This window comes from Salmo trutta, unplaced genomic scaffold (genome assembly GCF_901001165.1).
Source record: "Salmo trutta unplaced genomic scaffold, fSalTru1.1, whole genome shotgun sequence".
In the NCBI taxonomy this organism is placed as follows: domain Eukaryota; kingdom Metazoa; phylum Chordata; class Actinopteri; order Salmoniformes; family Salmonidae; genus Salmo; species Salmo trutta.
In genome coordinates, this window is record NW_021822721.1 from 156541 (window position 1) to 172424 (window position 15884).

A 15884-nucleotide genomic window follows, 5' to 3' on the forward strand; every position below is an offset into this window, starting at 1 on the left:
TGGATATAAATATGAACTTGATGGAACTAAAAATGCATGTATTGTATACATAATGTCCTATGAGTGTCATCTGATGCAGATTGTCAAAGGTAAGTGCATAATCTAGCTAGTTTTCTGTCTGTTGATGCCCTTCTTTGAATTGGCTAAACATTCACACGCAGCTATTGTCAATGTACTCTCCTCACATAACCTAACTTTATGCATTCTCCGTAATGCCTCTGAAATCGGACAGCGTGGTTGATTTAGGAGATATATCTTTCAAATGGAGGAAAATAGTTGATTATTTGATTTTTTGAAATGATTACTCTTGCAGTTTGAATTCCCCGCCATGGTCACATGACAATGATCCCAATACCGGATAAGATCGGGATAAGATCCTCACAGGTTAAATAAGCATGCCCCTTTCAAAAAATGTAGAACCAAACAGATATAGCCCTTGGTTCACTCCAGACCTGACTGCCCTTGACCAGCACAAAAACATCCTGTGGCGTTCTGCATTAGCATCGAATAGCCCCTGATCTGCAACTTTTCAGGAAGTTAGGAACCAATATACACAGGCAGTTAGGAAAGCAAAGGCTAGCTTTTTCAAGCAGAAATTTGCATCCTGTAGCACAATCTCCAAAAAGTTTCTGTGACACTGTAAAGTCCATGGAGAATAAGAGCACCTCCTACTAGCTGCCCACTGCACTGAGGCTAGAAAACACTGTTACTAACCGATAAATCCACAATAATTGAGAATTTCAATAAGCATTTTTCTACAGCTGGCCAGGCTTTCCACCTGCTACCCCTACCCCGGTCAACAGCTCTACACCCCCCACAGAAACTGCCCAAGCCTCCCCATTTCTCCTTCACCCCAAATACAGATAGCTGATGTTCTGAAAGAGCTGCAAAATATGGACCCCTACAAATCAGCCGGGCTAGACAATCTGGACCCTCTCTTTCTAAAAATATCCGCCAAAATTGTTGCAACCCCATTTACTACCTGTTCAACCTCTCTTTCGTATCGTTTGAGATCCCTAAAGATTGGAAAGCTGCCGCTGTCATCCCCCTCTTCAAAGGGGGAGACACTCTAGACCCAAACTGTTATAGACCTATATCTATCCTACCCTGCCTTTCTAAGGTCTTCGAAAGCCAAGTTAACAAACAGATCACCGACAATTTCGAATCCCACGTACCTTCTCTCCGCTATGCACTGGTTTCCGAGCTGGTCATGGGGGCACCTCCGCCACACTCAAGGTCCTAAACGATATCATAACCGCCATCGATAAAAGACAATACTGTGCAGCTGTATTCATCGACCTGGCCAAGGCTTTTGACTCTGTCAATCACCACATTTTATTCGGCAGACTCAACAGCCTTGGTTTTCAATGACTGCCTCGTCTGGTTCACCAACTACTTCTCAGAAAGAGTTCAGTGTGTCAAATCGGAGGGCCTGTTGTCCGACCTCTGGCAGTCTCTATGGGGGTGCCACAGGGTTCAATTCTCGGGCCGACTCTTTTCTCTGTATACATCAATGATGTCACTCTTGCTGCTGGTGATTCTCTGATCCACCTCTACGCAGACGACACCATTCTGTATACTTCTGGCTGTCACGAATTCCACCGAAGTCAGTTCCTCTCCTTGTTCGGGCGGCGTTTGACGGTCGGCGTCACCGGTCTTCTAGCCATCGTCGATCCACGTTTCATTTTCCATTTGTTTTGTCTTGTTTTCCTACACACCCGATTCTCATTTCCCTCATTAAGTGTTGTGTATTTAACCCTCTGTTCCCCCATGTCTTTGTGTGGAATGTTTGTTGCAAGTGCTTGTGCACATGTTTACTGGTGCGCGTCCGGTTTTGTTCCCATGTTGGTTAATTCTTTATGCCGTTGGTTTTGATATTAAACTGCTCTCCGGCTATTACCTAGTTCTGCTCTCCTTCCTCTCACTGCCACCAGTTACCCTTTAAACTGGCCCTTCTTTGGACACTGTGTTAACTAACCTCCAGACGAGATTCAATGCCATACAACTCTCCTTCCGTGGCCTCCAACTGCTCTTAAATGCAAGTAAAACTAAATGCATGCTCTTCAACCCGATCGCTGCCTGCACCTGCCCGCCCGTCCAGCATCACTACTCTGGACGGCTCTGACTTAGAATATGTGGACAACTACAAATACCTAGGTGTCTGGTTAGACTGTAAACTCTCCTTCCAGACTCACATCAAACATCTCCAATCCAAAATTAAATCTGGAATTGGCTTCCTATTTTGAATCAAAGCCTCCTTCACACTTTCTGCCAAATATATGCTCGTAAAACTGACCATCCTACCAATCCTTGACTTCTGCGATGTCATTTACAAAATAGCCTCCACACCTCTGCTCAGCAAATTGGCCAGTCTATCACAGTGCCATCCGTTTTGTCACTAAAGCCCCTATACTACCCACCACACTGCAACCTGTATGCTCTCGTGCTGGCCCTCCCTTCATATTCGTCGCCAAACCCACTGGCTCCAGTCATCTATAAGTATATCCTAGTAAGCTCCGCCTTATCTCAGCTCACTGGTCACCATAACAACACCCACCCGTAGCACTCGCTCCAGCAGGTATATCTCACTGGTCATACCCCAAAGCCAACACCTCCTTTGGCCCGCCTTTCCTTCCAGTTCTCTGCTGCCAATGACTGGAACGAATTGCAAAAATCTCTGAAGCTGGAGACTCATATCTCCCTCACTAGCTTTAAGCACCAGCTGTCAGAGCAGCTCACAGATCACTGCACCTGTACATAGCCCATCTGTAAACAGCCCATCCACTACCTCATCCCCATACAGTTATTCTATTATTTATTTTGCTACTTTGCACCCCAGTATCTCTATTAGCATACTCATCTTCTGCACATCTAACACTCCAGTGTTTAATTTCTATATGTAATTATTTCGCCACTATGGTCTATCCTTACCTCCCTAATCTTCTACATTTTCACACAATGTATACAGCCTTTTTCTACTGTATTATTGGCAGTATGTTTGTTTATTCCATGTGTAGCTCTGTGTTGTGTGTACGTGTAGAACTGCTATGCTTCATCTTGGCCAGGAAGCAAGTTGTAAATGAAACTTGGTCTCAATAGCCTACCTTGTTAATAAAGGGTTAGGGTTATATAGATATAATACTGGAGGAGGCCAACACTGGAGGAGACCAACCCATAGATATAACACTGGAGGAGACCAACACTGGAGGAGACCAACCATAGATATAACACTGGAGAGACCAACCATAGATATAACACTGAGGAGACCAACCATATATAATACTGGAGGAGACCAACCTGGAGGAGACCAACACTGGGAGACCAACACTGGAGGAGGCCAACGGAGGAGGCCAACACTGGAGGAGACCAACCATAGATATAACACTGGAGGACCAACCATAGATATATACTGGAGGAGACCAACACTGGAGGAGACCAACCATAGATATAACACTGAGGAGGCCAACACTGGAGGAGACCAACACTGGAGGAGACCAACACTGGAGGAGACCAACACTGGAGGAGACCAACACTGGAAGGACCAACACTGGAGGAGACCAACCATAGATATAACACTGGAGGCGGCCAACACTGGAGGAGACCAACACTGGAGGAGGCCAACACTGGAGGAGACCAACACTGGAGGAGGCCAACACTGGAGGAGACCAACACTGGAGGAGACCAACTGGAGGAGACCAACCATAGATATAACACTGGAGGAGACCAACCATAGATATAACACTGGAGGAGACCAACTGGAGGAGACCAACCATAGATATAATACTGGAGGACCACACTGGAGGAGACCAACCATAGATATAACACTGGAGGAGACCAACCATATACATAACACTGGAGGAGGCCAACACTGGAGGAGACCAACCATAGATATAACACTGGAGGAGGCCAACACTGGAGGAGACCAACACTGGAGGAGACCAACACTGGAGGAGGCCAACACTGGAGGAGACCATAGATATAATACTGGAGGAGACCAACCATAGATATAACACTGGAGGAGGCCAACACTGGAGGAGACCAACACTGGAGGAGACCAACACTGGAGGAGACCAACACTGGAGGAGACCAACACTGGAGGAGACCAACCATAGATATAACACTGAGGAGACCAACCATATACATAACACTGGAGGACACCAACACTAGGAGACCAACCATAGATGTGTGTGTGTGTGTGTGCGCGTGTGCTTGTGTGCGTGCGTACGTGCGTGTGTGTGTATGTGTGTGTATATACTAACCTGAGGTAATGGGCTGGCAGGTTTGGTCAGTATCCCTCCTACATAGACAACATGTGGTAAAGTGGGCCTGGGAAACTCCAGGGCCAGATCAGTAGACAACATCCACAACCTGCTCCCCTGAACCAGGTCCTGCATGGCCACCCGCGGCTCCACGCCGTGCTTCCTCATGATGCGCTCGACTCGGTAACACCAGGTACTGAACCCGAACCTGGACACCAGGTACACTGCCGTGTTGACGATCCTCTGGACTAGAGACATCCGATCGGTGAGGAGAGAGTTGAACTCCGGGACGTACGAGAGAGGGGCTGGAGCGCCGACCTCCGCCGGGTACCACAGGCCCGTGGAAAAGACGGCGTAGGGAACGCCGAGGATGTGAGCGATCACGAAACCACACATCTCGTTGGGGTCGACCAGTAAAAGGTCAAAGTCGGCGTCCTTGAGTTGGGTCATGACCTGTTTGTTTCCCACGACGGCGTCGCAATTCTGGGCGTAGTGGTCTAGAATGTCGAAGAGTTCCAACGCTGTGAGACGACCGGAAGAAGATATTGCTGACTTTTGATTGGAGGAAGCTGTCGGCTGTGGAGGTGTTTGAAGATGCCTGGGTAACGCTGGAAGGTGTAGTGGGGGAGGGGGGGACACCTAGAGTAGAGAGAGGAGGAAAGGACAAGAGAGGAGAGGAGGGAGGGGAGAGGAGAGGGGGAGGAGAGGAGGGGAGGACAAGAGAGAGGGAAGACAGGAGAGGAGAAAAGAAGGAGAGGAGAGGGAGAGGGAGAGGAGAGGAGGGGAGGAGAGGAGAGAAGAGGAGTCTTTATTATCCCAGGGGGCAATATAGTAATATGTACACAGCTCACAGTACTAGGCTACTACAGCTAACAGTACTAGGCTACTACAGCTAACAGTACGAGGCTACTACAGCTAACAGTACTAGGCTACTACAGCTAACAGTACGAGGCTACTACAGCTAACAGTACGAGGCTACTACAGCTAACAGTACTAGGTTACTACAGCTAACAGTGCTAGGCTACTACAGCTAACAGTACGAGGCTACTACAGCTAACAGTACTAGGTTACTACAGCTAACAGTGCTAGGTTACTACAGCTAACAGTGCTAGGCTACTACAGCTAACAGTGCTAGGCTACTACAGCTAACAGTACTAGGCTACTACAGCTAACAGTACTAGGCTACTACAGCTAACAGTACTAGGTTACTACAGCTAACAGTACTAGGTTACTGCAGCTAACAGTACTAGGTTACAGCTAACAGTACTAGGTTACAGCTAACAGTACTAGGTTACAGCTAACAGGATCTAGAGGCAGCTCCCCTGATCAACAGGATCTAGAGGCAGCTCCCCTGATCAACAGCTAACAGGATCTAGAGGCAGCTCCCCTGATCAACAGCTAACAGGATCTAGAGGCAGCTCCCCTGATCACAGCCTAAACAGGTTCTAGAGGCAGCTCCACTGATCCACAGGTTCTAGAGGCAGCTCCCCTGATCAAACAGCTAACGGATCTAGAGGCAGCTCCCCTGATCAACAGCTAACAGGATCTAGAGGCAGCTCCCCTGATCAACAGGTTCTAGAGGCAGCTCCCCTGATCACAGCTACAGGATCTAGAGGCAGCTCTGCTGATCAACAGCTAACAGGTTCTAGAGGCAGCTCCCCTGATCAACAGCTAACAGGTTCTAGAGGCAGCTCCCTTGATCAACAGCTAACAGGATCTAGAGGCAGCTCCGCTGCTCACCCAGCTAACAGGTTCTAGAGGCAGCTCCCCTGATCAATAGCTAACAGGTTCTAGAGGCAGCTCCCCCTGATCAACAGCTAACAGTTCTAGATGCAGCTCCCCTGATCAACAGGTTCAGAGGCAGCTCCCCTGATCAACAGCTAACAGGTTCTAGAGGCAGCTCCCCTGATCAACAGCTAACAGGATCTAGAGGCAGCTCCCCTGATCAACAGCTAACAGGTTCTAGAGGCCAGCTCCCTGTCAACAGGTAACAGGTTCTAGAGGCAGCTCCCCTGATCAACAGCTAACAGGATCTAGAGCAGCTCCCCTGATCAACAGGATCTAGAGGCAGCTCCCCTGATCAACAGCTAACAGGTTCTAGAGGCAGCTCCCCTGATCAACAGCTAACAGGTTCTAGAGGCAGCTCCCCTGATCAACAGCTAACAGGATCTAGAGGCAGCTCCTCTGATCAACAGCTAACAGGTTTCTAGAGGCAGCTCCCTGATCAACAGCTAACAGGATCTAGAGGCAGCCTCCCCTGATCAACAGCTTACAGGTTCTAGAGGCAGCTCCCCTGATCAACAGCTAACAGGTTCTAGAGGCAGCTCCCCTGATCAACAGCCTAACAGGATCTAGAGGCAGCTCCCCATGATCAACAGGATCTAGAGGCAGCTCCCCTGATCAACAGCTAACAGGATCTAGAGGCAGCTCCCCTGATCAACAGGATCTAGAGGCAGCTCCCCTGATCAACAGCTAACAGGATCTAGAGGCAGCTCCCCTGATCAACAGCTAACAGGTTCTAGAGGCAGCTCCACTGATCAACAGGTTCTAGAGGCAGCTCCCCTGATCAACAGCTAACAGGATCTAGATGCAGCTCCCCTGATCAACAGCTAACAGGATCTAGAGGCAGCTCCCCTGATCACCAGGTTCTAGAGGCAGCTCCCCTGATCAACAGCTAACAGGATCTAGAGGCAGCTCCGCTGATCAACAGCTAACAGGTTCTAGAGGCAGCTCCCCTGATCAACAGCTAACAGAATCTAGAGGCAGCTCCCCTGATCAACAGCTAACAGGATCTAGAGCCAGCTCCCCTGATCAACAGGTCTAGAGGCAGCTACCCTGATCAACAGCTAACAGGGATCTAGAGGCAGCTCCGCTGATCAACAGCTAACAGGTTCTAGAGGCAGCGTCCCCGTGATCAACAGCTAACAGTTTCTAGAGGCAGCTCCCCTGATCACAGCTAACAGGATCTAGAGGCAGCTCCGCTGATCACAGCTAACAGGTTCTAGAGGCAGCTCCCCTGATCAATAGCTAACAGGTTCTAGAGGCCGCTCCCCTGATCAACAGCTAACAGGTTCTAGAGCAGCTCCCCTGATCAACAGGTTCTAGAGGCAGCTCCCCTGATCAACAGCTAACAGGTTCTAGAGGCAGCTCCCCTGATCAACAGCTAACAGGATCTAGAGGCAGCTCCCTTGATCAACAGCTAACAGGTTCTAGAGGCAGCTCCCCTGATCAACAGCTAACAGGATCTAGAGGCAGCTCCCCTGATCAACAGCTAACAGGATCTAGAGGCAGCTCCCTGATCAACAGGATCTAGAGGCAGCTCCCCTGATCAACAGCTAACAGGTTCTAGAGGCAGCTCCCTGATCAACAGCTAACAGGTTCTAGAGGCAGCTCCCCTGATCAACAGCTAACAGGATCTAGAGGCAGCTCCCCTGATCACAGCTAACAGGTTCTAGAGGCAGCTCCCTGATCAACAGCTAACAGAATCTAGAGGCAGCTCCCCTGATCAACAGCTTACAGGTTCTAGAGGGCAGCTCCCCTGATCAACAGCTAACAGGTCTAGAGGCAGCTCCACTGATCACAGCTAACAGGATCTAGAGGCAGCTCCCCTGATCAACAGGATCTAGAGGCAGCTCCCCTGATCACAGCTAACAGGATCTAGAGGCAGCTCCCCGTGATCAACAGGATCTAGAGGCAGCTCCCTGATCAACAGCTAACAGGATCTAGAGGCAGCTCCCCTGATCAACAGCTAACAAGTTCTAGAGGCAGCTCCACTGATCAACAGGTTCTAGAGGCAGCTCCCCTGATCAACAGCTAACAGGATCTAGAGGCAGCTCCCCTGATCAACAGCTAACAGGATCTAGAGGCAGCTCCCCTGATCAACAGGTTCTAGAGGCAGCTCCCCTGATCAACAGCTAACAGGATCTAGAGGCAGCTCCGCTGATCAACAGCTAACAGGTTCTAGAGGCAGCTCCCCTGATCAACAGCTAACAGGTTCTAGAGGCAGCTCCCCTGATCAACAGCTAACAGGATCTAGAGCCAGCTCCCCTGATCAACAGGATCTAGAGGCAGCTCCCCTGATCAACAGCTAACAGTTTCTAGAGGCAGCTCCCCTGATCAACAGCTAACAGGATCTAGAGGCAGCTCCGCTGATCACCAGCTAACAGGTTCTAGAGGCAGCTCCCCTGATCAATAGCTAACAGGTTCTAGAGGCAGCTCCCCTGATCAACAGCTAACAGGTTCTAGAGGCAGCTCCCCTGATCAACAGGTTCTAGAGGCAGCTCCCCTGATCAACAGCTAACAGGTTCTAGAGGCAGCTCCCCTGATCAACAGCTAACAGGATCTAGAGGCAGCTCCCTTGATCAACAGCTAACAGGTTCTAGAGGCAGCTCCCCTGATCAACAGCTAACAGGATCTAGAGGCAGCTCCCCTGATCAACAGCTAAGAGGATCTAGAGGCAGCTCCCTGATCAACAGCTAACAGGTTCTAGAGGCAGCTCCCCTGATCAACAGCTACAGATCTAGAGGCAGCTCCCTGATCACAGCTAACAGGATCTAGAGGCAGCTCCCCTGATCAACAGCTAACAGGTTCTAGAGGCAGCTCCTTGATCAACAGCTTACAGGATCTAGAGGCAGCTCCCATGATCAACATCTTACAGGTTCTAGAGGCAGCTCCCCTTGATCAACAGCTAACAGGTTCTAGAGCAGCTCCCCTGATCACAGGTTCTAGAGGTAGCTCCCCTGATCACAGCTAACAGGATCTAGAGGCATCTCCCCTGATCAACAGCTAACAGGTTTCTAGAGGCAGCTCCCCTGATCAACAGCTAACAGGGTCCCTAGAGGCAGCTCCCCTGATCACAGCTAACAGGATCTAAGGCAGCTCCCCTGATCAACAGCTAACAGGTTCTAGAGGCAGCTCCCCTGATCAACAGCTACCAGGATTCTAGAGGCAGCTCCCCTGATCAACAGGATCTAGAGCAGCTCCCCTGACAACAGGTTCTAGAGGCAGCTCCCCTGATCAACAGGTTCTAGAGGGCAGCTCCCCTGATCAACAGGTTCTAGAGGCAGCTCCCCTGATCAACAGATCTATAGGCAGCTCCACTGATCACAGCTACAGGATCTAGAGGCAGCTCCCCTGATCAACAGGATCTAGAGGCACTCCCCTGATCAACAGGATCTAGAGGCAGCTCCCCTGATCAACAGCTAACAGGATCTAGAGGCAGCTCCCCTGATCACAGGATCTAGAGCAGCTCCCCTGACAACAGCTAACAGGATCTAGAGGCAGCTCCCCTGAATCAACAGCTAACAGGATCTAGATGCATCTCCCCTGATCACAGCTAACAGGTTCTAGAGCAGCTCCCCTGATCAACAGGTTCTAGAGGCAGCTCCCCTGACCAACAGCTAACAGGATCTAGAGCATCTCCCCTGACCAACAGTTTAACAGGTTCTAGTAGGCGCTCCCCTGATCAACAGGTTCTAGAGGCAGCTCCCTGATCAACAGGATCTAGAGGCAGCTCCCCTGATTCACAGCTAACAGGTTCTAGGAGGTAGCTCCCCTGATCAACAGCTAACAGGATCTAGAGGCAGCCTCCCCTGATCAACAGCTAACAGGATCTAGAGGCAGCTCCCCTGATCAACATGGGTTCTAGAGGCAGCTCCCCTGATCACATCTAACAGGATCTAGAGGCAGCTCCCTGATCACAGCTACAGGATGTAGAGCAGCTCCCCTGATCACAGGTAACAGGATCTAGAGGCAGCTCCCCTGATCAACAGCTAACAGGATCTAGAGGCAGCTCCCCTGATCACAGCTAACAGGTTCTAGAGGCAGCTCCCCTGATCAACAGCTACCAGGATCTAGAGGCAGCTCCCCTGAATCAATCAGGAATCTAGAGGCAGCTCCCACTGATCAACAGGTTCCTAGAGGCAGCTCCCCTGATCAACCAGGTTCTAGAGGGCAGCTCTACCTCTGAGCTAAGCTAGGTCTGCTAGATGCAGCTCCCCTGATCAACAGTTCTAGAGGCAGCTCCCCTGATCACAGGTTCTATAGGACCTCCTGATCAACAGATCTAAGGCGCTCCACTGATCAACAGCTAACAGGATCTAGAGGCAGCTCCCCTGATCAACAGGAATCTAGAGGCAGCCTTCCCCTGATCAACAGGAGCTGAGGGCAGCTCCCCTTGATCACAGCTAACAGTATCTAGAGGCAGCCTCCCTGATCAACAGGAGCTGAGGGCAGCTCCCCTGATCAACAGCTAACAGGAATCCTAGAGGCGAGCTCCCCTGATCAAAACAGCTAACATGAATCTAGAGGCAGCTCCCCTGATCAACAGCTAACAGGATCTAGAGGCATCTCCCCTGATCACAGCTAACAGGTTTCTAGAGGCAGCTCCCCTGATCAACAGGTTCTAGAGGCAGCTCCCCTGACCAACAGCTAACAGGATCTAGAGGCAGCTCCCCTGACAAACAGTTAACAGGTTCTAGAGGCAGCTCCCCTGATCAACAGGTTCTAGAGGCAGCTCCCCTGATCAACAGGATCTAGAGGCAGCTCCCCTGATCAACAGCTAACAGGTTCTAGAGGTAGCTCCCCTGATCAACAGCTAACAGGATCTAGAGGCAGCTCCCCTGATCAACAGCTAACAGGATCTAGAGGCAGCTCCCCTGATCAACAGGTTCTAGAGGCAGCTCCCCTGATCAACAGCTAACAGGATCTAGAGGCAGCTCCCCTGATCAACAGCTAACAGGATGTAGAGGCAGCTCCCCTGATCAACAGGTAACAGGATCTAGAGCAGCTCCCCTGATCAACAGCTAACAGGTTCTAGAGGCAGCTCCCCTGATCAACAGCTAACAGGATCTAGAGGCAGCTCCCCTGATCAACAGCCAACAGGATCTAGAGGCAGCTCCCCTGATCAACAGCTACAGGTTCTAGAGGCAGCTCCCCTGATCAACAGCTAACAGGTTCTAGAGGCAGCTCCCCTGATCAACAGCTAACAGGATCTAGAGGCAGCTCCCCTGATCAACAGGTTCTAGGGAGGCAGCTCCCCTGATCAACAGCTAACAGGTTCTAGAGGCAGCTCCCCTGATCAACAGGTTCTAGAGGCAAGCATCCCCTGATCAACAGCTTACAAGGTTCTAGAGGCATCTCCCCTGATCAACAGCCTAACAGGATCTAGAGGCAGCTCCCCTGATAACAGCTAACAGGTTCTAGAGGCAAATCCTCTGATCAACAGCTACCAGGATCTAGAGGCAGCTCCCCTGATCAACAGCTAACAGGATCTAGAGGCAGCTCCCCTGATCAACAGCTAACAGGTCCTAGATGCGCTCCCACTGATCAAACAGGATCTAGAGGCAGCTCCCCTGATCAACAGCTAACAGGATTAGAGGCAGCTCCCCCTGATCAACAGCTAACAGGATCTAGAGGCAGCTCCCCCTGATCAACAGCTAACAGGATCTAGAGGCAGCTCCCCTGATCAACAGCTAACAGGTTCTAGAGGCAGCTCCCCTTCCCTGATCAACAGGTTCTAGAGGCAGCTCCCCTGACCAACAGCTAACAGGATCTAGAGGCAGCTCCCCTGACCAACAGCTAACAGGTTCTAGAGGCAGCTCCCCTGATCAACAGGTTCTAGAGGCAGCTCCCCTGATCAACAGGATCTAGAGGCAGCTCCCCTGATCAACAGCTAACAGGTTCTAGAGGTAGCTCCCCTGATCAACAGCTAACAGGATCTAGAGGCAGCTCCCCTGATCAACAGCTAACAGGATCTAGAGGCAGCTCCCCTGATCAACAGGTTCTAGAGGCAGCTCCCCTGATCAACAGCTAACAGGATCTAGAGGCAGCTCCCCTGATCAACAGCTAACAGGATGTAGAGGCAGTTCCCCTGATCAACAGGTAACAGGATCTAGAGGCAGCTCCCCTGATCAACAGCTAACAGGTTCTAGAGGCAGCTCCCCTGATCAACAGCTAACAGGATCTAGAGGCAGCTCCCCTGATCAACAGCTAACAGGATCTAGAGGCAGCTCCCCTGATCAACAGCTAACAGGTTCTAGAGGCAGCTCCCCGATCAACAGCTAACAGGTTCTAGATGCAGCTCCCCTGATCAACAGCTAACAGGATCAAGAGGAAGCTCCCCTGATCAACAGTTTCTAGGAGGCAGCTCCCCTGATCAACAGCTAACAGGTTCTAGAGGCAGACTCCCCTGATCAACAGGTTCTAGAGGCAGCTCCCCTGATCAACAGCTTACAGGTTCTAGAGGCATACTCCCCTGATCAACAGCTAACAGGATCTAGAGCAGCTCCCCTTGATCAACAGCTAACAGGTTCTAGGAGGCAGCTCCCCTGGATCAACAGCTAACAGGTTCTAGAGGCAAATCCTCTGATCAACAGCTACCAGGATCTAGAGGCAGCTCCCTGATCAACAGCTAACAGGAGCTAGAGGCAGCTCCCCCTGATCAACAGCTAACAGGTTCTAGAGGCAGCTCCCCTGATCAACAGGATCTAGAGGCAGCTCCCCTGATCAACAGCGTAACAGGATCTAGAGGGCAGCTCACCTGATCAACAGCTTAACAGGATCTAGAGGCAGCTCCCCTGATCAACAGCTAACAGGATCTAGAGGCAGCTCCCCTGATCAACAGCTAACAGGTTCTAGAGGCAGCTCCCCTGATCAACAGGTTCTAGAGGCAGCTCCCCTGACCAACAGCTAACAGGATCTAGAGGCAGCTCCCCTGACCAACAGCTAACAGGTTCTAGAGGCAGCTCCCCTGATCAACAGGTTCTAGAGGCAGCTCCCCTGATCAACAGGATCTAGAGGCAGCTCCCCTGATCAACAGCTAACAGGTTCTAGAGGCAGCTCCCCTGATCAACAGCTAACAGGATCTAGAGGCAGCTCCCCTGATCAACAGCTAACAGGATCTAGAGGCAGCTCCCCTGATCAACAGGTTCTAGAGGCAGCTCCCCTGATCAACAGCTAACAGGATCTAGAGGCAGCTCCCCTGATCAACAGCTAACAGGATGTAGAGGCAGCTCCCCTGATCAACAGGTAACAGGATCTAGAGGCAGCTCCCCTGATCAACAGCTAACAGGTTCTAGAGGCAGCTCCCCTGATCAACAGCTAACAGGATCTAGAGGCAGCTCCCCTGATCAACAGCTAACAGGATCTAGAGGCAGCTCCCTGATCAACAGCTAACAGGGTTCTAGAGGCAGCTTCCCCTGATCAACAGCTAACAGGTTCTAGAGGCCAGCCTCCCCTGATCAACAGGCTAACAGGATCTAGAGGAAGCTCCCCTGATTCAAACAGTTTCTAGGAGGGCAGCTCCCCTGATCAACAGCTAACAGGTTCTAGAGGCAGCTCCCCTGATCAACAGGTTCTAGAGGCAGCTCCCCTGATCAACAGCTTACAGGTTCTAGAGGCATCTTCCCCTGATCAACAGCTAACAGGATCTAGAGGCAGCTCCCCTGATCAACAGCTAACAGGTCTAGAGGCAAATCCCCTGATCAACAGCTACCAGGATGTAGAGGCAGCTCCCCTGATCAACAGCTAACAGGATCTAGAGGCAGCTCCCCTGATCAACAGCTAACAGGTTCTAGAGGCAGCTCCCCTGATCAACAGGATCTAGAGGCAGCTCCCCTGATCAACAGCTAACAGGATCTAGAGGTAGCTCCCCTGGTCAACAGCTAACAGGATCTAGAGGCAGCTCCCCTGATCAACAGCTAACAGGTTCTAGAGGCAGCTCCCCTGATCAACAGCTAACAGGATCTAGAGGCAGCTCCCCTGATCAACAGGATCTAGAGGCAGCTCCTCTGATCAACAGCTAACAGGATCTAGAGGCAGCTCCCCTGATCAACAGCTAACAGGATCTGTAGCTACGTTCCAGTCAGCCATAATAGATCTCCTTGTTTGTTTAATTTACAGGTGCCTTAGTAAACCGTCAGAGATGGTAAACAATGTGGTATGACTGTATATGTGAGAACGCACAGTGACAAAGGAAACACAGGTGAAATCTGAGATTTGTTTGTCTCACTCTCAACACTAATACATCACGTGGGGAATTAACCCTTGGAGAATATATTTAGGAGGGGGAGTTTTTTCGGGGGGGGGGGGGGGGGCGTGATCACAAGAAAACTAAGGGAGATTTAAGGAAATTCTGTTTTGCATCTGCACAGATCTTCTATTGAATGTGTTTTAGTAAAAACCTGGCCCATCTCTGGCCCACCAATGACCCTGCTACTTAGTAACACAATGTTACCTGGCCGCCCGTCTGACACCAATGTCCCTGCTACTTAGTAACACAATGTTACCTGGCCCATCTCTAACACCAATGACCCTGCTACTTAGCAACACAATGTTACCTGGCCGCCCATCTCTGACACCAATGACCCTGCTACTTAGTAACACAATGTTACCTGGCCGCCCGTCTGACACCAATGACCCTGCTACTTAGTAACACAATGTTACCTGGCCGCCCGTCTGACACCAATGACCCTGCTACTTAGAAACACAATGTTACCTGGCCCATCTCTGACACCAATGACCCTGCTACTTAGCAACACAATGTTACCTGGCCCATCTCTGACACCAATGACCCTGCTACTTAGCAGCACAATGTTACCTGGCCAATCTGACACCAATGACCCTGCTACTTAGCAACACAATGTTACCTGGCCCATCTCTGACACCAATGTCCCTGCTACTTAGAAACACAATGTTACCTGGCCAATCTGACACCAATGACCCTGCTACTTAGTAACACAATGTTACCTGGCAAATCTGACACCAATGACCCTACTACTTAGTATCACAATGTTACCTGGCCAATCTGACACCAATGACCCTGCTACTTAGCAACACAATGTTACCTGGCCCATCTCTGACACCAATGTCCCTGCTACTTAGCAACACAATGTTACCTGGCCCATCTCTGACACCAATGTCCCTGCTACTTAGAAACACAATGTTACCTGGCTCCCATCTCTGACACCAATGACCCTGCTACTTAGTAACACAATGTTACCTGGCCCAACTCTGACACCAATGACCCTGCCTACTTAGTATCACAATGATTACCTGGCCGCCCATCTCTGACACCAATGACCCTTCTACTTAGAAACACAATGTTACCTGGCCCCAACTCTGACACCAATGACCCTGCTACTTAGCAACACAATGTTACCCTGGCCCATCTCTGACACCTGAAATGTAAATGTAATGTTACCTGTCTCGCCCTTCTGACAGCAGTAAGGAAGTATCATTTCCCTGGAGGTGGAGTTCTGTAGCCAGCGTCTTGAAGATGTAGAGGTGAGACTCAAACATGATGGGAGGGACAACGATGATCCTGGAGGACCAGCATGCACTGGGGTACAGGGAGAGGTGGAGGTGGAGGAAGAGGAGGAGGGAGAGAGCGACGGGGGAGGGTGCATGGCTGGGAGGAACAGCGGGGAAGGGAGGAGAGGAAGAGAGAAAAATAGACATCAGGACAGAAGACATATTTATCATGGCTGTATCCCTCCCTCCCCCCTCCCTCCCTCCTTCTCTTCTTCTCCTCTCTATCTTCCCCCTCCCTCTCTCCCTCCTTCTCTTCTTCTCTCTCTCTTCCTCCCTCCCTCCCTCTCTCTCTTCTCTTCTTCTCTCCCTCCCTCC

The 15884-nt window shown here is 50.5% G+C and overlaps 1 pseudogene; it reads right to left on the reverse strand.

Annotated features, from left to right (window-relative positions):
• LOC115184008 (2-hydroxyacylsphingosine 1-beta-galactosyltransferase-like) overlaps positions 1 to 15557 on the reverse strand; it is a 26316-nt pseudogene extending 10759 nt beyond the window's left edge.
• Positions 15558 to 15884: the final 327 nt, after the last annotated feature.